This window comes from Lutra lutra, chromosome 13, assembly GCF_902655055.1.
Source record: "Lutra lutra chromosome 13, mLutLut1.2, whole genome shotgun sequence".
In the NCBI taxonomy this organism is placed as follows: domain Eukaryota; kingdom Metazoa; phylum Chordata; class Mammalia; order Carnivora; family Mustelidae; genus Lutra; species Lutra lutra.
Window position 1 is genome coordinate 9169622 of NC_062290.1, and position 14996 is coordinate 9184617.

The following is a 14996-nucleotide window of genomic DNA, read 5'->3' on the forward strand; positions in this document are numbered from 1 at the left end:
TGGAGTTCATCATGACACTAGATCACTATCTAAGACTTACCAGCAAACTGTTACTCCTGCCTCACCTTCCCACATTCTAGGACGAGAGTGAGTGATACAACCAGCTGATGGATAAACCCTTGATCTCCATGTGCTGTGACCTGGGGACCTACTATCTCAAGTTCCTCATCCACAAAGCTGAGGCAGTAAGAGATAAATCAGTGATGATTAAATTTGCTTAGATAAAAATACATCTATCTTAAGGATATGTTAAAGATTTATTCATTTTTTTCCCAAACTTTGGGGTCTTGAAAACATCATCAGGTTTTTCCAAAGTCCTAGTCCCTCTTACTATTTAAAACTTTTTTTTTCTTTGACGACAATTTAATCCATGTGGTTCTGATTGGCCTTCTTTTAAAACATCAGTATTTTTTTTTCCTAAATGGTATATTGTATCCAAGAAGCCTTAAAATATGCTTCCACAGAAGGTTTCTTTTGTTTTGTTTTCCCTTTTTGAAACCTGGAAATTATTCCTTGCCAAATAAAAATTAACTGAGACACCAATAGGTTTGAGTTCAGGCTGAAATGTCATATCCATGAATTTTGAATAGGTTCTAAACTTGGCACAATCTATTCTGTGTCTGGCACTTACAGCCATTAGTTAGAAAAGAATGGTCTCTTGATTAAATGAATTTTGATATCTAAATAAAACGAAAGCATTGAACAAGCACAGCTAATGATGAAACACTGAATGTCATCACGTGGAAAACAGGAAGATCCAAACTCCTTCTCAGAAGTTTTATATCAGCCATGGGTGTTATTTAAGAAGCTTACAGAACACTTGATTCATTTCCAGAAACCAAATACGAGAATTTCAGAGAATTCAGCTAAGCCATTTGTCAGATACTCATGATCAAAAAATTCCAGAAAATGGAACTGGGAACCAAAGTTCATTAGATGCAGTCCCATGGTGTTATATAGTATTAGGATTCTCACACTGGTTCTATCACCCTGCCTGGTTTCCCAGGAATTCAACAATGAGCTCTATAAGAGCTGTGTATACAAAGGAAAAACTCTTCTGGTTTTCTTCCCTGCAATCTCAAGCATATTGTACATTGTTATAGGTGTACCTGGAAAACTGGTTGCTTGTGACCACCTTCTCCATCCACTCTTCCCAATAAACAAGACTTGTTGGAACAAAGCAGTATGGAAACAGAAAAGTTCTGAGTCAAGCTAAATCCCTAGGGATGCTTTGTCAATTTCCCATTGCTATAAATATCCCCAAGTCCATCATTTTAGTAGCTTCAAAGCCCTTTGTCATATCCGGTAAGTGTAGAAGCCACACCAATAGGCATAAAGATGGTTATAGCATTTTCCTAAAAGGCACTCAACAGAGTAGGGCTTTTTTCTGAGAATCCATGACAGGCTGCCCACTCACTGATTAGTGATAGAAAACCAGCACCTCTCAACAAATTCCAACCTCCTCTGCTTGTTTCCTGGTACAATGCTTACCCCCCATCTTAGTAATAAATCTCCCATTTGGCTACCTGACGTTTCTTCAAATTCACCTTGTGTTTTGTTTTCACTGTTCTACATGTGTGCTTCTGTTGTTTCTAGAACCTGGACTGCCTTTCCCTGCCTCTCTGTCTATTTATCTCCTACTCATCCTTCAAAGTCCCACTTACATGCTGCATTCTTTACTCCCCAGCCACACATAGCTATATTCAGAATTCGTCGCCCTCTATACTCTAACACTACCATTTTTAACACCATTATTAGTAGCATCTCATTAATTTTATAGCTAAGACTTTACAGGCCTACCTACTCCACTAAACTATGAACTTCATCTTTTTTGAATGTCTCATTCATCTACAACTTCGAACAACTAGTGCTGAAAAATATTTCAATAATATGTTTAACACTCAATAGACTTAAGCCATGTATTGGATTGCATACAGTAACACCTTAAAAATATGATTCTTGATCACAAGGAGTTACATTCCACAATACATTACAAAAATATAAACATTGAAGTAATTTGTCACCTAAGACAAGGTTAACAACTTCTTTTGTCAAAGGCCAGATAATGAATATTTTAGGCTTTGCACACTGCACACAGTCCTACTTACATATTCTTTGTTTACATTTATAATCTTTTAAAAATGTAAAAAAATATTCTTAGCTCATACATTGTATAAAAACAAGCCAAGGACCAGATTTGGCCCAAGGCTGTAGTTTGCCACCCCTGATCTAAAACAATGCCACCCAATAGAGCATTTTGTGATGATGGAAATGTTCTTTGCACTACTCAACATGGTAGTCACTAGCTGTATATAGCCATTGAGCATGAGGAATTATGGCTAGTCGGAGAAACAAAATTTTGTATTTTATCTCATTTTAATTAACTTTAATAGTCAAATGTGGGTGCTGGTTTGCCTACATGAGTAGAAAATTTAAAGATTATTCAAACCACCAACCCCCGGGGCATTAGTATGACCAGATTATTTTAGAACTGGACCATCAGCAACCAGAAAATCTGTGATAATGGGTCTCTTTGCTCGATGTTATACAAGAAACCAGCAAGCCCCCAAAGTTACCTAAGTGCTACAGAAGAAAATCTCCACCTGTTGAAAATCAGATCAAGTAAAAGGCTTTCAGAGCTGGTGATTACATGAGGTTGCTTCATTCAGGGGGATTCAGAAAGCCAAGGTTAATCCTTGCCACCTATAAGAATCCTCAAACCTAATAAACTCAAAAGAAATAACTTTATTTTACAAGCTGACAAATCAGTTTCCAATCCCCTCAAGATTTTTAAATGTCCTTACTCCCTCATCATTTGTCCTAATAATTTACTGAGGGCCTAGTCCTTTAAGAATCCACAGGTTCAAGGGACCAATGAGGCCCATGCAGTCTGCCTAGACCTAGCTGAAGGCTTTGCTGATGGTGATAGTAGAATGATGGGTCATGTGATGATAAGCTGAATAAGGAGGGGGTCAGACAAAACAGGAAGGTGTTGATAGGTCATAAGAAAGCAGTGGATTAAGGAATTTGTGGGATCCCCGGTCAAATACCTGTGGCAGGGAGGTATCAGAGCACGTAAGCTAGAAGTACAGGAAATGGTATATGGGGTGGGTGGATTTTGAAACTGAGACTTTGGAACTGGAGCAGTTACTGGTGATGACAAGGTCTAAGATGAAACTTGGCTGCAGTATGGTGGAAAATAATGTGTTGCTGGAAATGAGGAAGTAAAGGAAAGAGAGGCCAGAGTGTTAGATGGGTCATCTGTTCTACATGATGAAGTCATGAAAAATGATGATAGAATTAGGGCCAGCAGCCAAAGTTTTCAAGGAACTAAGGAAGGAAGTAGGGTGGCATGAGCCAAGGGTAAACAGTTGACAGCAATAATAAGGAGTAGTAGGTGGTATCACCAGGTACCATCCCACCACGTGCCCCCCAACTCCATGTCTATGCACCTCTACTTCCTGGGCCAAACCTAGCATTGGAACATGAGATCAGCTCGTGCTAAGACTACTACCAGTTAACAGTCTCTGCCTAATCTGGCTCATTGTGGGTCAAGGCCACTTCCTGTTTTAGCCTTCAGATACAAAAGGGCCAATGAGAACCTCCCAAGTGTACCTTCTGGAGTTGGGAACCTATACCTCTTCTCTCCTTTTGAAAGAGACTCTAGTAAGAACTTAGAATAGTCAGGGCTCTCTAGAAAAGGAGAAAACAGAACCAATAGGGAATGTGTGTGTGTGTGTGTGTGTGTGTGTGTGTGTGTGTGTGTGTGTGTGTGTATAGAGAGAGGTTTATTTCAAAGAATTAGCAAATCCTCAAAATCTACAGAGTAGGCTGGCAGGCTAAAGGCCCAGGAGGGGGTTGATGCTGCAGTTCAAGTCTGAAGACAGTCTTCTGGCAGAGTTTCCTCTTCCTCAGGGGAAGTCAGTCTTTTTCTTAAGGCCTTCAACTGTTTGGATGAGGCCCACACTTATTATAGAGGGCAATCTGCTTTACTCAAAGTCTACTGATTTAAATGCTAATCTTATCTAAAAAATATCATCACAACAACACTGAAGACTGAGAGTCAAAAACTGACATAACTTACAAAGGATTTTAATTTAAATATGTACCTCCTCCTACAAACTGTTTGCTAACTCAGAAGATACCATTCCTTGCCCCCAAGCAAAGCTGGCCAACCCTTGCATGAGGGTAGTGCTTGCCAATCTCATCTTGTTATGGAGTCATCATTTCTTCTGCTTTCCCTTCTTTCTTCCTCAAAGAAGTTCTACTTTCTCATTAATTGACTTTATCTCCAGTTTACTTCATGAAAAATAAGTGTGCTTCTCCCTTCACAGCTTACCCTCACTCACCAGGAGACACAGCTAATGTACCTATCTCTAAAGAAAAGTCTAGTGATGTGCTTGTGAATTCAGCATCTCCCACGGCTGCCTTTGTTTTTGGAAAGTTTGTGATCTCTCATACATGCAGAAGATGCTAGCTACTCCTAAACTTAAGAGTAGTACTAAACAGGGGCACCTGGGTGGCTCAGTTGGCTGAGTGTCTACCTTCGGCTCAGGTCATGATCTCAGGTTCCTGGGATTGAGTCCCATGTCCAGTGCCTGCTCAGTGGGGAATCTGCTTCTCCCTCTCCCTCTGCCCCTCCCACCTGCTCATCATCTCTCCCTCTCTCAAATAAATAAAACCTTACAAAAAGGAGTAATCTATACATTATATTTCATTGACTACAAGCAATTGATTATTGCTTTGACAGAAGACTATCATAACACACAGTGCTTGGCATCTAGGGGCATCTTTGATTCTTGTTGTTGGAGATGAGTATGTGAAAACAAATTCCTGGACAGATATCTTTGTCTACAAAGTACATGGTACCTACTGCCTGAGCTACAATAGATTGATTTATTTAAAAAATGAATTTATTGTCTGATTCCACTACTTAATAAAGTGCCTCCAAGTGGCACTTTCATGGGACCTACAGGAAAAAAAGGACCATCGCTTTCTATCCTAGAAATCTTCCCATTAATGTTCTTCAGAGAATTCCACATGTGCTGAGTAATTTCTCCTCCTCATTCTATAGAAATCTGGAGGCCAATGACCACCCAAGGAGGCTGTATTATGGGAAAAAGTCAATCTTTGATTGATAGAGCAAGCTCAACATGGGAGTGTAAGGGTGAACAGCATATGTAGGCCACTTGGGAAACAAAGAAGAAAATGATACCTTTTAGACTCATTGGCTGATATTAAGAGGAAGTTGGAGTGGCCCTGAAAGTATGAGGACACAGTCAAGTTCAAGTGAACCTCAAAAATGTCTGGATGGAGACTGGTCAGGTACATTGGACAAGCAGTCAAATTCTTTTTATCCCACATCCTGCAGAGAGTCCTAGCTATGAATGAATGTAAATGTCTGTCTTGGCTCTCATCCTGGGAGGGTGTAATTTTGCCAAAATCTACCTTACTTTCCTCAGCCTTGTCTTTACTTCTATTTATCTATCTCTAAAGGGGTAACCTCAGTAAGAGCAAAGCTCTGGTTTGAGCTTGTGGGACTTCCTCTACTGGAAAAAGTTCAACAGTTTCCCTAGGCAAATTGGTAATTCATGTATTACTTCCAAATTTTTTTTGTGCTTAAATGGCTCAGTGTCCCAAGGGATTTGAATCCCCGTAAGTAAAAGTCTTTGGGAATTTCCTACTCAGCTAACCTAGAGCTAGGAAGCACAAAGAAGCCAGAAAGAATGCATTGTGTCCAAGGCAAGGCTGATTACTTTACTGCTAATACCCACATTTACCCAATGCAATTCAACCTAAAGACAAAGTTCTCCCCTTGCCTTTTCTCTTTCTTTTCCTAATCTAAATATACTGAGATAAGAACATTTATTTTATTTTTTAATTATGTTCAGTTAGCCACTGTATAGCGCATCATTAGTTTTTGATGTACTAATGTTCAATGCTTCATTATTTGCATATAACCCCCAGTGTTCATCACAACACGTGCCCTCCTTAGTACCCATCACCCAGCTACCCCATCCCCCTACCTCCCTCCCCTCTGAAACAGAATAGAGACTCCAGAAATGGCCCCTCAACTCTATGGTCAACTAATCTTTGACAAATCAGGAAAAAATATCCAATGGAAAAAGACAGTCTCTTTAATAAGTGGTGCTGAGAAAATTAGATAAGAACACTTAAAACCGTTACTGTTCTCTATAAGTCACTCATTAGCAAATGAACATGACCAAAAAAAAAGTGATTTGTTTCACCACTATTTAAGGACAAAGGAAAAAAATAATTTCATTGATTCATTTTTTTAAGATTAAATAATTATGAGATTCTGAGTTATATTAGCATTGGAAGAGAGTTTCTTAATATGGAGGTCTAAGGAATCCTGGAAATCAATGGAAAGAAAGAATTTAGATGGCCTGTGAACTTAAGAAAAAAATGGCATCTTCAGTTTTGTTAACCTCCAACTAAAACCTAGCATTTCCTTCCACTATGGATGCAGACCACAATCCATAGTATTAATAGTACCTGTGATGGCTAAAATTAACAAGTCAGGTGACAACAGATGTTGGCAATAATGAAGAGAAAGGGGAACCCTCCTACACTGTTGGTGGGAATGCAGACTGGTGTAACTGCTCTGGAAAACAGTACGGAGGTTCCTCAGAAAGGTAAAAAGAGAGCCGTCCTATGATCTGCAATTGTACTACGGCATATTTATCCAAAGGAAACAAACATAGTGATTCAAAGGAGCACATGCATCCCAATGTTTATAGCAGCAATGTCCACCATAGCCAAAATACGGAAAGAGCCCAGCTGTCCATTGACAGATGAATAGATAAAGAAGAAGTGGTATATATCTACAAGGGAATATTACTCAGCCATCAAAAAGAATGAAATCTTGCCATTTACAATGATGTGGATGGAACTGGAAGATACTATGCTAAGCAAAATATACAAAGAAAGATGAATACCGTGCGATTTCACTTATATGCAGAATTTAGGAAACAGAACAGATGAACATAAGGGAAGGGAAGGAAAAACAAAATAAGATAAAAACAGAAAGGAAGGCAAACCATAAAAGACTCTTAACTTGGGCACCTGGGTGGCTCAGTGGGTTAAGACCTCTGCCTTTGGCTCAGGTCATGATCTCAGGGTCCTGGGATCAAGCCCCGCACCGGGCTCTCTGCTCAGTGGGGAGCCTACTTCGCCCTCTCTATCTGCCTGCCTCTCTGCCTACTTGTGCTCTCTGTCAAGTAAACAAATAAAATCTTAAAAAAAAAAAAAGACTCTTAACTCTAGGAAACAAACTGAGGGTTGCTGGAGGAAAGGTGGGTGGGGGCATGGGGTTCCTGGGTGATGCGCATTAAAAGGAGGACACTTGATGTAATGAGCACTGGGTGTTGTATGTAACTGATGAATCACTAAATTCTACCCTTGAAACTAATAATACACTGTATGTTAAAAATAAATTTAAAAAATATTAACTGTGGCACACATTTCATGCCATATTACATTTGTAAATATTTCAAAATATTAATACTCATCACTATTTCAAATTTTCAGTAATTATTAAACTCACATTTGATTGGTTTTTTTTTAAAGATTTTATTTATTTATTTGACAGAGAGAAGTCATAATACTCTTATTTCTTAAAGGTTTTCATAATTTCTTTCTGAACTTCAGAGAAGTATTTTAGAAACTACTATCCCCCCCACTGTAGCACAATTAACGTGTTTCTGTTTCTTTCAGCCCTTCTGGGTTCTCTCCATAATGAACACCTACTCTACTAGGGTGTAACTTTTCCATTCTGTTCTCTACGTACATTTGATCAAGTTACTAAGTTGCAACTCTGTATTCATTATTAATTTTATGTTTAGATTTACCAGGTACTTTCTAGTTCCTGAGGGGTTTTTTAAAGATTTTATTTATTTCTTGTGAGAGAGAAAGAGTGAGAGAGAACATGAGCCTGGGGAGGGGAAGGAGGAGAGGGAGAAGCAGACTCCCCACTGAGCAGGGAGCCCAACATGGGGCGCAATCCCAGGACCATGAGTTGAGCTGAATGCAGACATTTAACCCACTGAGCCAGCCCGGCATCCCTAGTTCCTGAGTTCTTTATTTTGGTTCATCTTCTTTTTGGACAAGATGTAATTGTGGAGTCAGTCCTCAAGGCATGTCCATGAGGGGTGCCTGGGTGGCTCAGTGGGTTAAAGCCTCTGCCTTTGGCTCAGGTCATGATCCCAGGGTCCTGGGATCGAGCCCCGCATCGGGCTCTCTGCTCAGCGGGGAGCCTGCTTCCCCCTCTCTCTCTGCCTGCCTCTCTGCCTACTTGTGATCTCTGTCTGTCAAATAAATAAATAAAATCTTAAAAAAAAAATGAAATGAAATGTCCATGTGTGCTGATTTCATGTGCACAATTCCCTGTTTTCCTGTTTTGAAATATTTGCAACAAATGGAATTTGTCCTCAAATAGATTATGACATTATAGGGGCCCTGGACGGGGGACCGAGCACAGAAAGGCTAACAGACAAGTATGCCAGGACTGAGCACAGAGATGGTTGGCAGAGGAGGAGGGAGTAGGGAAGACAGAGTGATTACGAATTGAGCCAAGCCTTGAGAAGAGGGCAGAGGAAGATCATCAAAGAGAAGAGGGAAAGGACACCTCAGGCAGGTGAGTAAGTGGCAGCAAAGACCAAGGATAAGGACACATTTGGCATGTGGGAGAGACACATAAACAATCTAGAATGTGCTTGCTGGGAAGTCTATGTATCAGAAAACTGACACACATCACCTGACAGTTTCACACCATTTCTAGACTTCAGAGAGAAATTGGCACTTATCTCCTGAGTGATAAATCGAATGGCCGCTACTTAAATCCTTACATCCTTGACTTCTGTGAAGCACATGGACATTCCTAAGCCCTTCCTTTATGAAATTCTGTCCTCTCTTGGCCTCCTAGTCCTGAGTCCCTCTAGCCTTCCTGTGTGCACCAGCCCATTCATCCAGGCAATCCTTGACAGTGGTATGCCCATGGTGTCTGTCACTGGCTCTGTTCTCTTCTCCTGCCACCATCGTTCCCTGGAAAGTTCATCCACCCATGCTCACCACATCAGCTACTGCCTGAAGGCCCATGACCCCTAGATAAATGGGTATCGTGTAGGCTGACTCTCCTCTGGGTCCCAAATCCCTACGGATGGGACATCACCTCCTGGGTATCACAGAGGCTCCTCACACTTAGCATATCCAAGACTAATGACTTCCTCTTCCCAACTTGCTCTTCTTGTGTTCTTTATCTCAGCATGACTCAGAAGTTGAGGAAGAAAAAAAAAAAAGCAAAGAAATAGGGAAGAGACAAGGAAGGGAGCACTAAGTCCTACAGAGCCCTTGCATGTCACGTCTTTCTCATTTTGCATCCCAAACATGAAACTTTAGGTCTGCCTCTCTTTCCTTCTCACCTGTATTCCTGCACCCGTCTCCTGATCGTATCTGGGCCTCTTGACTTGCCTTATTCTGTCCTCCAGAGTCAGTCACAAAGATTAGTAAAATATGAATTTGAGCATTGATCTCAGCATAAACATTCTTACCCTCATGGCTCACCAGCCCAAATTTATTTTCAGTAGCCCCATCCGTGCACACCCCCTTCCAGACCTAAGCATTTTTTTATAAAATCCAACGAAACTTTGATCTCCCGAGCACACTCCGATCTGGGATCTCGGACTTTTCCCATGCCTCACCTGCTCTATGTAAGGATCTATCTTACGTCTTTCCGTCTGGCCATCAGCCAATGGTCCTGGACAGCTCAACTTAGACACTACTTTCTGTAGACAGACTTCCCGCCTTCAAGCCTGCATTAGGGCCATGCTCCCTGGTTCTCCCAGAGACTGGCTATGCCCCACAATCACAGACCTACCAGATCCTTTTGTAATTCTTTGTCTCCAGGCCTGCCTAGCCCTCTAGACTCTAAGCTGAGACTCTGGCTTATAGTGGGTGGGCGCTCTGTCAGTATTTCTTATTTTAAGATGGCCAACCACATGATGGCATTTTTGGAACTCTTGATGTTGAATCAAGACAACAGGGCAGAGACTTGGAATTAGGACTCTCTCAGAAAATCCAGGTGTGTGGTTATTAAACACAATACTTCTGTGTGATTTATTTGGATTTCAGAACTCAACATTGTCCTTTCCCTCAAGGAGCTCACCTCCTCACCTAAGATGTATTTGTAAGGAACACACAGCGAAATGACCTGAGAACTCTGAATTCTGTGGCCCACTGCCCCTGCAGAGGCCATCCAGGGCGGGCATTCAGGAAACTTCATCTTCCTTTCTCTCTCAGCAGTGAGCCCCGTGCTTCAGGGGACTGTGTCCTGACTGCAAGTAAAGTAACAAGGCTCAGCTTGAATAACAGACTGAAGCTGCCAACCAGGACCTCTCACGCCTGACCGGGAGGATCTGGGTGACCAGGAGTCTGTCTGGTCCTAGTCACATCCGTCCTCAGTTCACGTCTTTATTTTGCAAGGGGGTCCCTGTGGCCTCCCCTCAGTGTTTCCTCCATTCCCCAACAGCCATGCAAAGGTGGAAGCACAAAGCTTGTGCTTGTCCTGCTGTCTCTGAGGCATACCTGATAAGCACATGCCCTGATAAGAAAAATATCCTGAAAAACTCTGGTCTTTGACCATTTTTTTTCTCCTCTCAATATTCAAGGAGCCCCAAAATATACCCACACCTTGCCTCTTACTGCCTTCAACCCTCCTTTGTCCACTTTTCCGGTTTCTGGATATTTTTTTCCATGTTTGCAGATGAAACAAAGCATTTTGCCAGATGCCCCTGATGGCCCTCTGGTGGTTGAGGGGATTACACAGGCTTCCTCCCCCGCAGCCCCCCTCCCACCCCCGCCCGCCTCCTTTTCCGCTTCGCTGCACACCTGGGAGTCCCAGCTCTGAGCCCCATTCTCTATACCTATGAACTGTAAACAAGCCTTAAGTAACTGTGAGCCAAATGAGAATGGGCAAAGCATGTCTGAAAACTGAAAATTTTAAAATATTACATACATGATAGAATTTGTAGGCCAAATCCTTCTAAGAAACAGGTCAGCAGGGAAACCAGCTGGTTACTTAAGGAACACTAAGTTATCACTGGGCAAATAACGCACTAGATAAAAACATGAAGACTTATCAGAGCACCTGTCAGGAGAAGCACCATATGTGCATTTTTTAACCTGCTGAAAAGAGGGGAGATAGTAAGAGCCTGCCACAGATGTGCTAGGAGACCAAGCGGTCACCACCCCGCCTTCTAAAGAGGGTACATTGTCTTCTGCAGAGCTGCCATTTTGCTGGGTGGGGTGTGGAGGTTCTCCCAGAGCTGGAGGGGGTCTCCCAGACCGCCGAGGGGCTACTGGCTGCTGGTCAATCAGTCAGAACCTCCCCCCCACCCTTCTCCAGACTATGCCAGTTTTCTCTCTTAATGTTTGTTAAAAAATGTAAAGGCTCCACACCTCCCAGTAATTAGCCTGCCCAGACTCTGTCCCTATGTCTCCACCCAACCTTTTGATGTATCCCCATGCATCCTTGTTAATGGAGACAGGGGACTATCTCTATAAAAAGAATAAATGACGGGGCACCTGGGTGGCTCAGTGGGTTAAAGCCTCTGCCTTCGGCTCAGGTCATGATCCCAAGGTCCTGGGATCGAGCCCCACATGGGGCTATCTGCTTAGCGGGGAGCCTGCTTCCTCCTCTCTCTCTCTCTGCCTGCCTCTCTGCCTACTTGTGATCTCTGTCTGTCAAATAAATTAATAAAATCTTTAAAAAAAAAAAGAATAAATGGCAATGACTCAATGGCACAAAGAGACGGGCAACAAATCCTTCCAGTTCAACCCACTAAACAGACCTCCAAATCTCTATCTGGAGGACAAGGACAAAACCTGTATGTTGTTTTCTGGGTTCTGCTGAGGTGCTGTGGCATTGCACATTATCTTAATGCATTTCTGAAATTGTGTCTGTTTTTAGGCCCACATGGGAGGAGCTAGATGATCCTTGTGCCAAGTGTCTTCAACAACGACCCGGGATACAGTTTCCTTTCCTGGTACCAATTTCAGGCCCAGCAGACAGACGGCTTGCTTTTTCTATCCAGCCCCTCCAGGAAAAGTTTCCAGGTGATATACTGAAACAGAGCACATCCGTCCTCCCCATCGCCCACAGCTTTAGCCAGCTTCACTACAGGTCTTCCTAAGGCCCAAAGAAGCTTGGATAATTGAATTCAATAAGCTCTTCACACATGTTAATGGGATTTTTCCAGCAGTCTGAGCCCCATTAGGAAATCGGTCTTCTTCTTCTTCCCACCCCCGGGCCCTGCTGTGAGCAGCACATGAAAGGCTTACCACACATCCCTCCAAGTGCATGGGCCCCGGTCACGGCTTGAGCGCGCCCATCCTCTTGGCCCTCCAACAGTACAGAATGCTGTTGTGCCATACAATGTCATCCAAGGCGTTTTCCAACATACTTGTGCAAATATGCTCCAATACTCTCTACCTGGCAAAGTTTAGACCCAAAGGTGGTTCAAAGAATGTGTCTTCTCTGAAAGCAGTAACATTTAGTATGTTGTAGCTCATTTTTCCATTCCAAATTTCCATACCAAACATACACATGAAACACTCATGTAATCGTTCCCTCTTTCCATCCCCAAACCAAGTAAAGTCCTGATAATTTTAAAGAAGAGGGAGCGGGGAAGAGGGTCCCTGGTTTCGCTCTATGTGTTAGACCCTCTGAGTTCAACTATAGCAGGTCCTGGTAAGTATTCTTGTTTGCATTCTCTTGTCTCTCTGGACACCAAATGTATGAGTTGTGTGAGTTCTCACACATACACTCTGTATTCATTTCAGATCCCTACCCAATTTATGACTCATCACCTCAAGTGAGAGAATGAATGATGACGTTTGCCACAACATGGAATAATTTTCCCTCATGAGTCAGCCCCCAAGTGGCCAGAAATATGTCTCTGGCGTTAAGAACCACTCCAATGTAGTTGCAATGGGACCTATCACGTGAATACAAAACTGTATTTGAAAATAACAGAAATCATAATCTGGGAAATGGAGCACTGTCTCATATTCATAAAGAACTGATCTGCACGGGGCACCTGGGTGGCTCAGTGGGTTAAAGCCTCTGCCTTTGGCTCAGGTCATGATCCCAGGGTCCTGGGATTGAGCCCCGAATCGGTCTTTCTGCTCAGCGGGGAGCCTGCTTCCCTTCCTCTCTCTCTCTCTGCCTGTCTCTCTGCCTACTTGTGATCTCTGTCAAGTAAATAAATAAAATCTTAAAAAAAAAAAAAGGAATTGATCTGCAGAAGTTTCTATAACCAGTTTCCATGAAGGATCACAATATTCTAAACTCAGTTAGCATAATCTCATTCTACTAAGCTAACATCCCATCTCCTCAACTGGAGAATCTGGTTCAGCTTAGTAAGAGTTAATCCAACTTGATTCTTTCACTGTCCATTTCACAAGTATTTATTGAGTTAATATAGTTTACGGGGGGAAGGGGAGACTCAAATGCACATCTGGAGTTCTGAGTTCTGCTTCCAATCACTACTAACAAACTTACGGGTGCTTAATCAATCACTTAACTTTTCTTGATCCATTTCATCATTTATAAAAGGACAGACTGTAGCTGTGCTTGTGAATTTCAAGGAAGATAATAGATTTGAAAATGCCAGCAGGAAATCATTAAGCACTTGTTTTTTTGTTTGTTTGTTTTGTTTTGTTTTTGTTGTTATCATGACGGTCTCAAGCCACCATATAAGAAGCGTCAAAGGATCAAGAGCTTTCAAAGCAGACTGCCTGGGGACAAACTCCAGCTCTACATTTCCTGGGTGTGAGAACACAGGCAGGGCACGGAGTCTTCCATCTGTGGATCTGGGCCAGCAGTACCTCATTTATAGGGTCATTATGAGGGTTGAACAAGACAAAGCAAAGCCTATGAATCCCTAGACAATTCCTAAGACATTTTTAGATGTTAGTGTTTATGATTCCACAATAAAAGTCACCGGAGACGGATAGCTATCTACCAAAACCTAGTCTCTGCTTCCCCCGCAGTTAGAAAGTAGAAGTTGGGTTTGTGGAGAGGCTGGATTTCCTGGCTTCCTTTCCTGGGATCACATGAATCTCTTTGATTCGTGCTTTGCCAATGGTTAGTGAGTTCATGTGATTCTGCAATTTCCAGATCTGATTGAACTAGTGGGTATGTGTTTATCCCTAATTTCCCTCCCTGTGGCGTGAGCTGGATCGTGACGTGCCTATATTCAAGCTTCAACCATGCCCGTGGGGACAATGTTCTTAGTGATGGCTGAACACAGTGACAGCAAGAACCTCGGTCCCCGAATGCCTCTGTGAGGGAGAGCTTCCTTGCCCAGCTGGATCACTCGCCTCTGAATTATTTGAGAACGAAATAAGCATCTGTTTTCCTCCCGCCACAGTATTTGGGGACTTTCCTGTTATAGCAGCCTAGTCTGGCTGAGAGCACAGGGTGATCATGCCGTCTGTTTCTCTGAATTACCCCCCTACCTACCATCATGGTCTATGCAGTAAAGTTGCTCCAATGCGTCTTTTGAAACACTCCTCCAGCAACTGTCTATTACATCTAATGATATTAATTATAGCGCACTATATGAAAAGTGCTGCTCCCTATCATTTTAATTGATATTATGCATCAACCTAAAAATCCTACATTTATTCATGGCTTTGTTCTGACATACAGTTTTCGGTTCCTGAGAACCAATGACTGATCCGACAATATATGAGTTAGTGTCACACGAGAAGCCCCAGATAAATATATCAGAAACACTTCCAAGTTTCACTTAGTGTCCACAGCTGTCTCTATGCCCTGTGCAAGATGCCTCAGTCATACTTGTTTCGATGCTCACATTACTGTTATGCTTCCCTTTGAACCTGAGAACATCAGCACCAACAGAATGGGGTCCGGGAGTTATTGCTCAGGGTAATGAGCTGTGGAAGCAAACACT

General features: G+C 42.4%; 1 long non-coding RNA gene across 1 annotated transcript in view; it reads right to left on the reverse strand.

Annotated features, from left to right (window-relative positions):
• The window catches only part of LOC125083808 (uncharacterized), a 208333-nt gene that overhangs the window by 140062 nt on the left and 53275 nt on the right, over nt 1-14996 (reverse strand). The gene's annotated exons all lie outside the window — the stretch shown is intronic.